Source organism: Anthonomus grandis, chromosome 22 (assembly GCF_022605725.1).
Source record: "Anthonomus grandis grandis chromosome 22, icAntGran1.3, whole genome shotgun sequence".
NCBI classification, from domain to species: Eukaryota; Metazoa; Arthropoda; class Insecta; order Coleoptera; family Curculionidae; genus Anthonomus; species Anthonomus grandis.
Window position 1 is genome coordinate 21,081,448 of NC_065567.1, and position 12,218 is coordinate 21,093,665.

At 31.6% G+C, this 12,218-nt stretch overlaps 1 protein-coding gene across 6 annotated transcripts in view; it reads left to right on the forward strand.

Moving 5' to 3' along the window:
• LOC126748276 (protein qui-1) overlaps positions 1-12,218 on the forward strand; it is a 174,913-nt gene that overhangs the window by 22,390 nt on the left and 140,305 nt on the right. The window lies entirely within an intron of this gene.

Here is a 12,218-nt window from a genome sequence, read left to right on the forward strand (position 1 = left end):
CTTCTTCATTGAAGCCGACTGTCAATAAAAAAAGGTAATAGTAATAAATACAACCTCATTTTCTTACTAGAAACCTGTAGGAAAACAAAGTTATTAATTTAAAATAGCATTCTTAAAACAATCCCAACCCTCTCGCTTGGCAACGGAAACTGTTGTAACTAACTTGACAGTTTGATGTGTCTATTTGGACCAATCAAAATGGTAGAACGGCGTGGCCAAATTAAGGCGGGAAATTCAAATTTTATTTAATAAGAAATGTCCTAATTTTATTATTTAATCGAAACACCCAGATATTGATCAGACTAAAAATAAAACTCTTCAGCTTTACATATCTAAATGTGTTAATTTACTGCAATAATTAATTAACAATAGTGCACATACTACATAATATCAATTATTACAAAATGGAAATAAAACAATGTTTTTCTTTAATACACAATTTAATTTTGTTGAACTATAATATTAAGAAATAACTTAATTGAAAGACAGATGACTACATAAAATAAAAGGAAAGTGTTAAAAAAAACGAGTTTATTTACAGGAAAATTTTAATTAATTTTTTAATTGTGGAAAATAAAATGAGAGGCCAGACACTTTGTAATATATATTTATAATATTCATGTTAAAAATTAAATATTTAAAAGAGGAAACTTCTTCATTGAAGCCGACTGACAATAAAAAAAGGTAATAGTAATAAATACAACCTCATTTTCTTACGAGAAACCTGTAGGAAAACAAAGTTATTAATTTAAAATAGCATTCCCAACAATCCCAACCGACGCTTTCAGCATCCATTTAAAAACAAACTTAAATGATGTGACAAATGATGTTCTCAATGTCAACAACGTCATTTCTGTCAGTTCCCTGTCAATTTTGCCAAGCAAGATGGCCGACATACGATTCCGATTTTCACCATACGAGTCTCATACATGTGCTTTTAGTCTTGTCAAAAGAACAGGGAGGCCATGGACATTTGGTAAATTCTTTGACCAAGAGATGGCACTAGGCGCTTCAACTTAGTTACTGAAATTAGACTTAGCAGATATGATCAGAATATGTTATGATATTTCATTACTCTCAGAATAAGTAGACTATTATATAAAAGATTTTATTTAATTTTTTTAACATTTTGCGACATATCATTTTGAAAATTGGTACCTAGGGGTTTTTTGGTAGGAGAAACTCGAAAATGGGTATCTTTTTACTATGGCCGATAGAGGGCGCTCCATACTGCACTGTTGATGTAAAATGGTCATAATTTTTTTGCAGGTGTGTTTTTTTTTGTACAAGAAACAATTTCCCTAACGCTTTCAAGTAAAAAAGGTACTCTTGTTAGAACTCTTAGTCTTTGATGGTGCATCAGAATAATACAAAATTGGAATGAAATTTTTTGTGTTGTTACCTTTAACGTAGTTTGCAGGAAGAGTTTTTTTTAATTTAGTGGGAAACGATAATTTATTTAAAGTAATTTTAAATATTATAAACTTTTAACAATTGTTCAAAATGACCTCCGTCTACATGAATACATATTAACACGGCGTAAAAAGTACTCTGTTAAAAGTAAAAAAGTTAAAAGTACTGCATCAACTCGTCATCGTTCTTCAGTATGTTGGCTGGATTTTGAATTATTGTCCATAACTCTTCTTCTGTATTAATTGAAGCGCTCGGGGCAACAAGGTACATAAGCCACATTCAGTAACTTTTGAGAAAACCGACTCTAAAGGTGGTATGTGTTTTTCATGTCAAAATAAAACTACACTTTCTGTTGTCAATAATGATAGTCGGTTACTCTTACAAAGTACAAACGAAGTTTTATAAATTCTTTAGTTATAATAAGAAACACTCATGTTTAAAAATATTATTAAACACATTTTTAAATATCAATAGTCTTTAAAAATACTTACCGTGGCCAACAAATCTATGGAAACATTTTTAAAATATAAACAAAAAAAACTACTTTCTAATTTGGTTTTCCAAGTGCGGCCAAAAATTCTCTATATTGTTCAAATCAGGTGATCGGGAAGGCCAATCCAATACTTGAATCTTTTCAGATGGCAACAAGTTTATCTCCAATATCTATGCAACTGTTAGCTTCTCCTAAGTTAAATTTTACTGTTTTTATATAAATTGGTTATTGAACACAATTTTTTAAGACACAATTTTGTTTCGTTATCGTTATTTTAGATTCAGGTAGCCATTTAAGGTCACTATCAGTTAGATAGTAATCTCTGTTTGCTATAGTCATTTGAACTAAAACGACTTTTAGACAAATTGTCTGAACGCATTGTTGTTAAATGAAAATATCCAATATACATATTCAGCATAGACAAGAAAATAATTTGGGTTCTTATTAAATTACTTTGAATATGGCTTGTGACCTTTAAAGTCCAGTTAAATGATAAAGAAATCTGGATTTTCAGTAAAATGTGGCTTATGTACTTTGTTGCCTCAAACCCTTCAATTGCTTTAGAGCAGACCATCGTTAAAGACCCCCATAAAAAATAATCTAATGGAGTCAAGTCCGGTGAGCGTGGTGGCCAGTTTACAGGAGCGTCATTTTCTCTTCTAATCCATCTATTTGGATATTGTTAATGCAAATAATTCCGAACATTTAAAGTAAAAATTAGAAATTTAATTTTTACTAAAAAGCTTAGAACACCTTATTTATTTTCGCACTAGCAAATTCTCACTAAAAACAAATCAAACAATGCTATTTTCTTCCGAACATATAGGTGATATCGAAAATTCTTTACAATAAAATTATTTGTTTATTACTACTTTTCTAAACATACATACATACAAGACTTTAAAAAAAATATTTGGCACTAATTACTGACTGAATTTTTGTTAATTCCAGTGCGGCATTAAAGACATTAAAATAAGAAATATCTCGGCAACGGTTAACTTTAGCGGGTTCTAACAAGAGTACCTTTTCCTTTTTAACGCCGTACCTTTATTTCACCCATAGAAAGTGCTCAGTAAGTAAAAATGTATATTACATCATTTCCCAGTGGTAGAACCCTACTGAAGGGTAAATCTTTTATTTACACTTAACCAAATTAAAATTGTTTTACCTCAATCGCAAAAAAGAGTGTTGATCTTAGGTTTGGTCTTAATTAAATTTGCAGTACATTAATTAAAGTCCTGATTAAACTTAAACGAGGCAACTGCAAATTTTCTGGCGGGGTTAATAAACCTGGATTTGCAAGCACGAAAATTTAAGGCGGTTCTACATTGTCCTTTTGCGAATGATTCCGGTAAATCATGCCACCACATACGCAAATTAATTTCGAGTTTGCACGAAACGTGCTCTTTAAATGGCTGGTTATTTTAATGACTGATCTCATTAGTAAAACCCTTAATGAATATAACGGTTAAGGTGTTAGTAGGAGAGGGGGTTTAATTCGAGAGATAGAAAAAGGTTAAAAACAATTTGCCTCTAAATTTCTGTTTTTTTTGGGTAACATTGCTTTTTTAAATTGTCCCGACCTTTTTTAATTAGTCCCATTTATGCATAAACAAGTTTGTTTTATGTTTGCTTCCCATGAAAATGAGGCATTCTATAAAAAATAAGAGCTGATTGTTGAAGCTTTTTAGAGTGGGTATTCCACATTCGAGAGTTACCATTAGAAACAGTAAAAAGTTCGGTTCAATCGAGGCAAACTTGCCTACTGTAACGCTTATTAAAATACGGTTCAGAAATTTAAGAAAAAAAAGAAAAATTCAAATAAAAATCCGTTTAATTTTTTTTTCATGTTATTTAAAGTCTTAGAGCACAAGATACGACGCTTCGTCTTTTCGCAACTATCATAATTTTTTTAATTTGCAAGAGATTGAAATAGTTTTTTTAACGATACCATTTCAGATATTGTCCATAAAACCTCCCTGAGAAAGAGAGAGATGGTTATTTTTACACTAAAAATATCTGTTCAAAAACTGGTAATTCAAAGCAATCAGCTTTTGACGAATAGTTCTTATTAAAAAAAAGTTGTTCACGGAATGTTACTGATAAGTTGATATCTCCGGGAATATTCGAATTCTTTCTAGTTTTTGAAGAACATTTTAATAATTTTACCTCCAATCTAGCTTTTACGGTTTTCGAGATCCCAATAGTCACCCTCGAATTTAAGACATGTACCTTTTTTTGTTTACATTTGACAAAAAAATAACAACTCAAATATGTATTCTTTATAAATTATAAAATAATAATTAATACACCAAGTACAACGAGTCAAAACTCTCTTAATTATAACCTAGATGCGCTAGATAGCTCGTTCAGACCATAGTTCGTTCTATGAAAAAAAACATAAAATATTTAATGACTTTCTTAGAAGGTTGGCTATCATCATAGGTTGTTGCTGCAGCTCTAAATAACAACTCAATGGAATCACAATTAAACCATTTTCTCAAATTACTTAACCAGGAAATGTGTCTTCTTCCTCTGCTTCATTTTCCCTGTATCTTTCCATTTATAACAATTCACGTGATCTAAACATTGCAGCTTCTTTATCTTAATTGTGTTTAATATTTGCTATCCTTTTCTCATTCTCTTCAGTAACTCCTCATTTGTTACCATGCAAACGCAACTTATTGTTAAGATCGTTCTATATGACCAGATCTGAAATGCTTCCAATCGATCACCCATATTCTTCTTTAACGTCCAGGAGTCCATCCCTTATCGCAACACCGAGAAAACGTTGCATCTCAGTATTCCGACTCTAAACTATAAGTTAAGACCTCTACATAACATATTTCTCATTCTATTAAATATAGTTTTGGGTTATCCAATTCTTGATTTAATTTCCTCAATGTACTCTTTAGCTTGATTGACCGTTGTCCTACTGACTTTATTTCTCTTGTATTTACTGACTGTTGGTTCATCATGTTGCTGAACTGCAACTTGCAATGGTCATAAATTTGGTCTTTTTTATAAAATTGAGGTAAGTTGCTGCTCATCACTACTTAATCAAACAAGCTATGAAAATCTTCTATTGTATTTGCAATAGGTATGGTGTCTGCATATCGAATATTGTTAATGTGTTCCATTCCATTAACCTTTACTCCTATTTGATCACTATTGCTGTTATTAAAAGGCACTTTCAATTTAAAAGGAGCCAACAACTTTGTGTAATCAATTGCAGAATTTATTGCCCTGTGTAAAAAAAGTTAATTCCTTTTTTCTAGTATTTCCACATCGATAAGCAACAGTTCTTAGAAACTTATTTTCATCTGATTCAAATGAAGGTGGTCATACACCACCATATTTAAGACTACAGAAAAGCATACGAAAAGTATTAAGAGAAACATCTGCTGAGGATCGATGAATAAAGGCAAAAGTTATCATGGACTTTGATGAGTTATTATGAATATGATTAGAAAAATGTATTCTGCTGTCTAAGTAGATATTCAAATTTCGAATTCCATCTTTTTCTATGAGAGGAATATTATTTACCTTATCCTGCTATTCAATTGGAGATTTTGGTTTAGATTTAGCATTCAACGACATTTTATTATTTTTACACCAATTGCAAAATATATCAACGCAACTTTTGAACTGCTCAGCTTCAACAATTGAACTCAAAGCATTGAAAGAATTTTATATCATCTGAAAATTTAAGTAACTTGCATAATGGAATACTCAGTACTTAGAGATTCAGACAGTTTTTCCTAATCTTAAAGTCTAAAATAAATCTGTTGGCATAGAGAACTTTTATATACTATATATATATACTAATATATACTAATTTTCACATACCTTTTTTGAAGTAACCTCTTCACATGATCCATGAATTTTAAGTCAGTATCAATGACAAGCCCTAAGTTTTTCACATTTATAGAAAATCCCGAATTTGTACCCCCAGTTTCAATCTTTTAGCAGTTTTCTTCGTTTTTCTGCGCAAAATAGAAGTACCTCTGTTTTGTCGGGATTTATATTTAATTTATGTTCACTTAAGCAATCATTTATAGATTTAAGATCTTTATTAAGACATGCTTCGGCTTTTGCTAGTTTTTTGTGGTTACCTGGAATATGTTAAAAACGTATATAAGAAACAAAAGTGGTCCAATGCCAATGACAATGCCAAATAGGCAAGAGAAGAGAAGGGAAAAAGAACATTAGACCTCACGGCCTTGGCATATTCGCAACTAAACATATGACTTAATAATGAACACCTTCTATGAGATACAAGATAGACGACTATATACCTGGACTTCTCCCAGAGATAATGGAACATGCGAAACCAAATAGATTATGTCTTCGAAGATATAGCTTTACAAGTGTGAAAATATACCCAATTGCAAACATACAGCCAAACCACAATCCACTTGTCGGAGAATATAGGACCACATTTTAGATTCTACCAAAATATAACCTAGGAAACTTAAGAACGACGTAGGAACCAAGTAAAGAAGGATATTAACAAAAAATGCAGGACAAATAATGATACTTGTTGAAACAATAACTAATGTCAAACATAGTACCTAAGGAATGATCGAGCGAAACATAAATCATACATGACAAAAGAAATTCTGTTACTCACGTAAGAACGAAAAAAACAAAAAAAAACAGCTTCTCAAGGGGTCATACACAGACAAATTTGAGAGGCTAAACAAAAAAAATTGCATGAAAAATTCCAAAAAAATAGAAGTATTGCAAAGCAGAGATCGATGAGTTCAATATACACAGGGTGAGAAATTACAAAAGGAGAAGATTGGGAAAACTCGTAAATTATGCACGAGAGCTAATCGTGGATAGAGAAGATATTAAGGAAACTTAGAAGTATATAGAACAGTTGTTTTTTGATGAGAGAGAAGACCCATCCCTCATTCAGGCTTGTCCAGATCTGATATCATGAGAGAGAAAGTTAACGCTGTTATTAATACTCTAATGGAAGGAAAGGCTCCAGGGCTCGATCAAGTATCTTTGGAATTCCTTGGGTTTCTTGACGATGAGTCTATCACATTCTTAACAAGCATTTTTAATAACAACATCACCGAAACAGTGTTTTATATCTAAATTTATAATGTTATCAAAGAAACCCATGCTAAAGCTGTTTCTCAAAATCATTAATCGAACAATCAATAGGATCTGCGAGGAAACATTCACATTTGGATTTATGAAAAGTATAAGAGATGCATTTTGCTGTTGTATTGTTGTTGTACTAGTAAGTACATGTTTATTTTATAGACCAACAGAATGCGTTCGATAGAGTTAAACACGTAAAAGATCGTAGAGGTCTTGATGGATAATATGACGGATGATAAAAATTTAAAGATTATCCGAAACCTTTACTGGAATCAATCAGCGTCAATTAAACCAACAATGTAACATTTTTTAAGGAGTTAGACAGGGCTGTATCCAGTTACCACTCATATTTAACCTCTACTCGAAGCTCTAAAGAGGCCCTTGAAAATACCGACATACGAATTTTCCTGAACGGAGAACGAATGAACAACATTCGGTACGTAGATGATACTATGATTTTTACTGATAATATGAACAACTTACAAGAAGTAATGAACAAAATAAAAGACGTCAGCAGAAACTAGTGCTTAGAAATTAACATTAGTAAAACCAAAATCATGGTAGAGGCGCTACTCATTTTTCCACTCATCAGTAGAGAAACTAGTAGAAAATACGGTTTAATGATCAACAACACACTGACAGACAGAGTAACACAGTTCACTTACCTGGAAACCATCTTCAATGATAATTAGGATCACTTACAAGAGATCAGATGTAAAATAGGTTACCACCAAATGGCTAAACTCCTCTGATGCTACATTTTCTCGATACTTTTCGAGGAGTCATGACATTAACCGAGGCAATACAAGATCCGAAGATGCTGTGAATATCATGGTTGGACAGAGTGACCAACAAGGCAGGGATAGAGAGAATGAAGAAGTACTTGAAAGTAATGAACACCATCAAGAGAAGAAAGCTTGAGTCCATTTTCCAAGCGAAAATTTATGGCACAAGACCATCGGGAAGAAGGACAATATCATTGTTGTCAAAAATTATTACCGAACTATTTAAAGGAGCCGTGAACAAAGTAATCATATCCAGGATGATCGCCAATATTTAGAACAAATAGGCACTTTAGGAAGAAGAAAGAACCTGAACACATACAGCTTAGTTTAATTCAGTTGGTCTTTCTTTGATAAATCCTTATTATTTTTAATTAATTATATTACTTAAAAATTGAAGAGTCTCTGACTTAGTTCCGACTGATTGCAAACACTGATGATATACCGTTACATTTTAAGTTTGGTCTTATTTATAATACTATTTTTTTTCGTAATACTTGGGAAATAATAAATCTGCATTATCTTCATGCAACCTCCTGTTTATTTCTGTGATTTATCCCGACAGTTTATTCTCAAAACATGGTCAAAGCATCATTTTGATGTCACAAAATATGGGAAGGAAATACCGTTTTGTTTACATTCTATTATTGTCCCTACAGAGATGTATATTATTTATCCCTGCGTTTCAGTGAATTTATTGAAAACATACATTTTCGCCATTAGCATGTTATTACAAAACAAGCTCCAGCGTAGAGAAATCCATTAAATTTTCCTCTGAGATATGTGATGTAGGGATCGCCCGTAACTGCCCCGCCTTCCTTTCTGTTATTATTAATTAATCTTAGGGATCTCCCTGGCTTTGCCCCAATTTACAGTGCGCCGAAACTTTCGCACAAAATATTATAAGATAAGCATCGTGCCATATAAGATTATGCTAAGTTAGATGACGTTCATTGAGATCTAATACGGATATAGTGTGGATTAGAAAACTTGTTTGTTAGTAAGTCTAAAACTTACATGGAGCAGATTCATTTTGTCCTAGGACCCATAATTTTTTTTTAAACTTCTTTTTTAAATTTGGATGAACCGGTGCAATATTTCCACAGAGAAAAACCAAAATTATATCCAATTTTGTATTAGATAAAAAAAAATGTTTCAAATTTTATACACAAAATCTTAATCCTGAACACAACCCAATCTATGCTAACTTAGCTATATTATTATTAAACACAAGACAGAATCTTATCAATCTAACAATAATATTATTAAAAAAACTAAATATTTATAGAAATCACAAAAAAAAATCATAATCAAACTAATTTTATTTCCAGGTCCCTGTGGGTGTAATAAATTAAACAGCAGGTGGGCATTTTACATGTAAATAAAAAGGAAAAAAAATATATTTTTTTAAATTATGAGGGTGTTCATTTGAAAACAATTTGCCCGTACGTTTTCTTTTTAAAGGGGATGAAAGCGTTGGCGCTGAAAAAGTTAGAAATAAAATCGTAATATATGTAAAAAAGTTTCCCCTCCTAACAAACGAATTTTTGTTCCTTTGGCCTTTTTTTAAAATTCGATACACAAACGCATTTCCGAGATATTAAGGATAAATCCATTTTAAATTTACTCCCTATTTAAATTAGAGACGAAATATTGTTTTAACTGTAGCATTTATTTTTATTTAAGTATTTTTACATAAACTTTAAAGCTTCTATCCAACAAAGTTTTAGCCGATTTAAAACTACTACATTTTCTGTGTTTCTAGCATAATAGAAAATAAAACTAGGTCATACTTTAAGGAAAAATAAAATACAAAAATACCTGGATTTTACCTACTATGTTTTCATTTTAAAGCTGTGCCACATATCCGTAAGTTTTGTATATTTTTTAAAAGAAATGGTACACAAGAGTTATTGTGTGAGGCATATTGTGATTTATGGTCACAGCCTGGTGTTTTTCGCTAACCTATTGTTACTGTTTTTAGTGATTTATTACGACGGTTATCCCTTACGACCGGTTTAAGATTAATTACTGATATTTTCCTGATACTAGAATTTTCGTCAAGCATATACAATAAAAAAATTTCTTCTTTTATCAATTTTTCTTATGATGCATCATTCTAATCAATCGTTAAAAACCCAAACAAAGCCACATAAATACGACACTATTTAAAATTTTATGTAAAAAATGGTTAAACTAGATTAACTTTTTGTTTATGAAAAATTTACTATGTCGCAATGAATCTAGGAAATAAGAAGTAATTAGGCATTTTTTTAGTCCGTTTTAAAATATTTAAAATTCTTAGCCAGATTTGAAAAAAAAAAATGGCTGCTCTAGGCCACCAAAAGGAAATTTTATAAGAATATACGAGTAAAGGTTAAAAACCTGTTGCCAATCGAGTTTCAGTTTTATAACTTCTTCTTATATAGCTGGATTATATAGTCCTCAGACATGGCTATTAGTTCTTTAAACATAAAAAATACATAAAATAAACATACATAATTATATTAATATCCATAAAGGAGCGCCTAGGTTCCACAAAATAGTCGGTGCTCTCCTTTCAGCATCCACCCGATCCTTTATCATTTTAACCGTTAGTTTGCGTCGAGTTTGCTCATTATTTTTACGAAGATGACAATGTTATTTCAGAGTTTTTTCGGAGCATTTTTATCCTTTAGCCAACCCCACCTATGACAACTTTTCATGTTTTTGAAGCTTTTTTCGGTTGCCCAGGTTTGCTTGAAAAGCTTAAGGGATAATTTTTAACTTTCCGATAAAATTTACTCTGTTAGTGTAAAATAAAAATATATTCAAGTGAGCGAGTTTCTTTCTAGTATGAGTAAGGTCATGCATATATTATACGGACAGACCAGGGATCTGAGTTTTCAAACAACGTTTTACCTTTTTACAGGGTGTCCTATTAATAATGATAAATATTTTAACAGCAGATTCCTCTCATAAAAATAATGAGGTTAGGTTAAATTTTCCTAGTCCGAAAATAAAATGCAACCAAGATACAGAGTGATAAACATTAAGTTCTTTTTTTTTGATTTTGCTCATATCTTAAGCATTTGTTCTTTGTTTTTAATGAAATTTGGTCTGTGGGGGTTTCTTTATATGCCAAATATAAAACTTTAATTTTTTTTAAATCATCTCATAGAGGGCGCCACCAGCCTTATTTTAGTCTTTTTTAAACTCCATAACTTTTTTACACTTTGTATCATGTAATGTTTTATTATAAATTTATATTCTGCAAGTGTTTTTCCTTAAAAAAGGTATACTTTAAAAATATCGCTAGGATTTACCGTTCTCGAGATATTTGGACTTAAAACTTGCAATGCGCTCAAGAAAAAATTAATATTTTTCTACTTTAAGTTGAAAAAAAAAAAAGTAGTCTGTGTCTAATAAAAAAATGAAAGCAAACAAAGTCACTGTCACTGTCACTGATACTTTTTTTAGTTGCTGTGGCGCGTTATAGCTCACACGATTAGATACTTTATTACCCTTTATTGCGTTAATTTTGGTAATTATTAATAGATCTGTTATTAATTGTTACTTATTGCGTTACTGTTAGTTCCAGCAGTCTTCACTTATCACTTTAGGTTAAGATGCCTAGACATCAATATTTTTCTAATTCGGAAATGCGACATATGGTTTGTGTTTATGCTCAAGCAAATTACAGCGGTCTAAGAGCTTGTCGACGTTATGCGCAATTGTATCCAAATACGAGGCAGCCAGATTTTAAACTCTTTAAAAACGTTTACCAGAGACTTGGGGAAACGGGTTCATTCAGGCCAAAGCGAGATGTTGGGCATCCAAATAGACGTTATGTCTATCAAGAAGAAGAAGTGTTAGTCCAGGTTGCTGAAGATCCAGAAATAAGTGTAAGGCGTATGGCGGCAAGAACTGGAATTAGTAAGTCCTCAGTTTTAAGAATTTTTCATAGTGAGCGTCTTTATCCATACCATTTTACGCCAGTACAACATCTTTTGGAGACAGATCTTCCAGCGAGATTAGATTTCGCTCGCTCTATCCAGAAACAACAAAATCAAGATCCCCTATTTATTTTATGTTTACGGATGAAGCGACTTTTACCCGACGGGAAATTTTTAATTTTAGAAACAAACATTCATGGTCATGGGATATTGCAAATCCAAACCTCATTACTGAAGGACACTTTCAACACGAATTTAAAGTTAATATTTGGTGTGGTGTTATAGATAATTTTTTTTTAGGACTTTACGAGTTACCTCCAAATCTAAACGGTGAATTATATTTAAACTTTTTAGAAACAAAACTCATTGATTATTTAGAAAATTTGCCTTTAAATCTGCGCCAAGATATGATTTTTATGCAAGATGGCGCTCCTGCGCATTTTGCTAGACCCGTGAGAGAATATCTTAATGCTAATT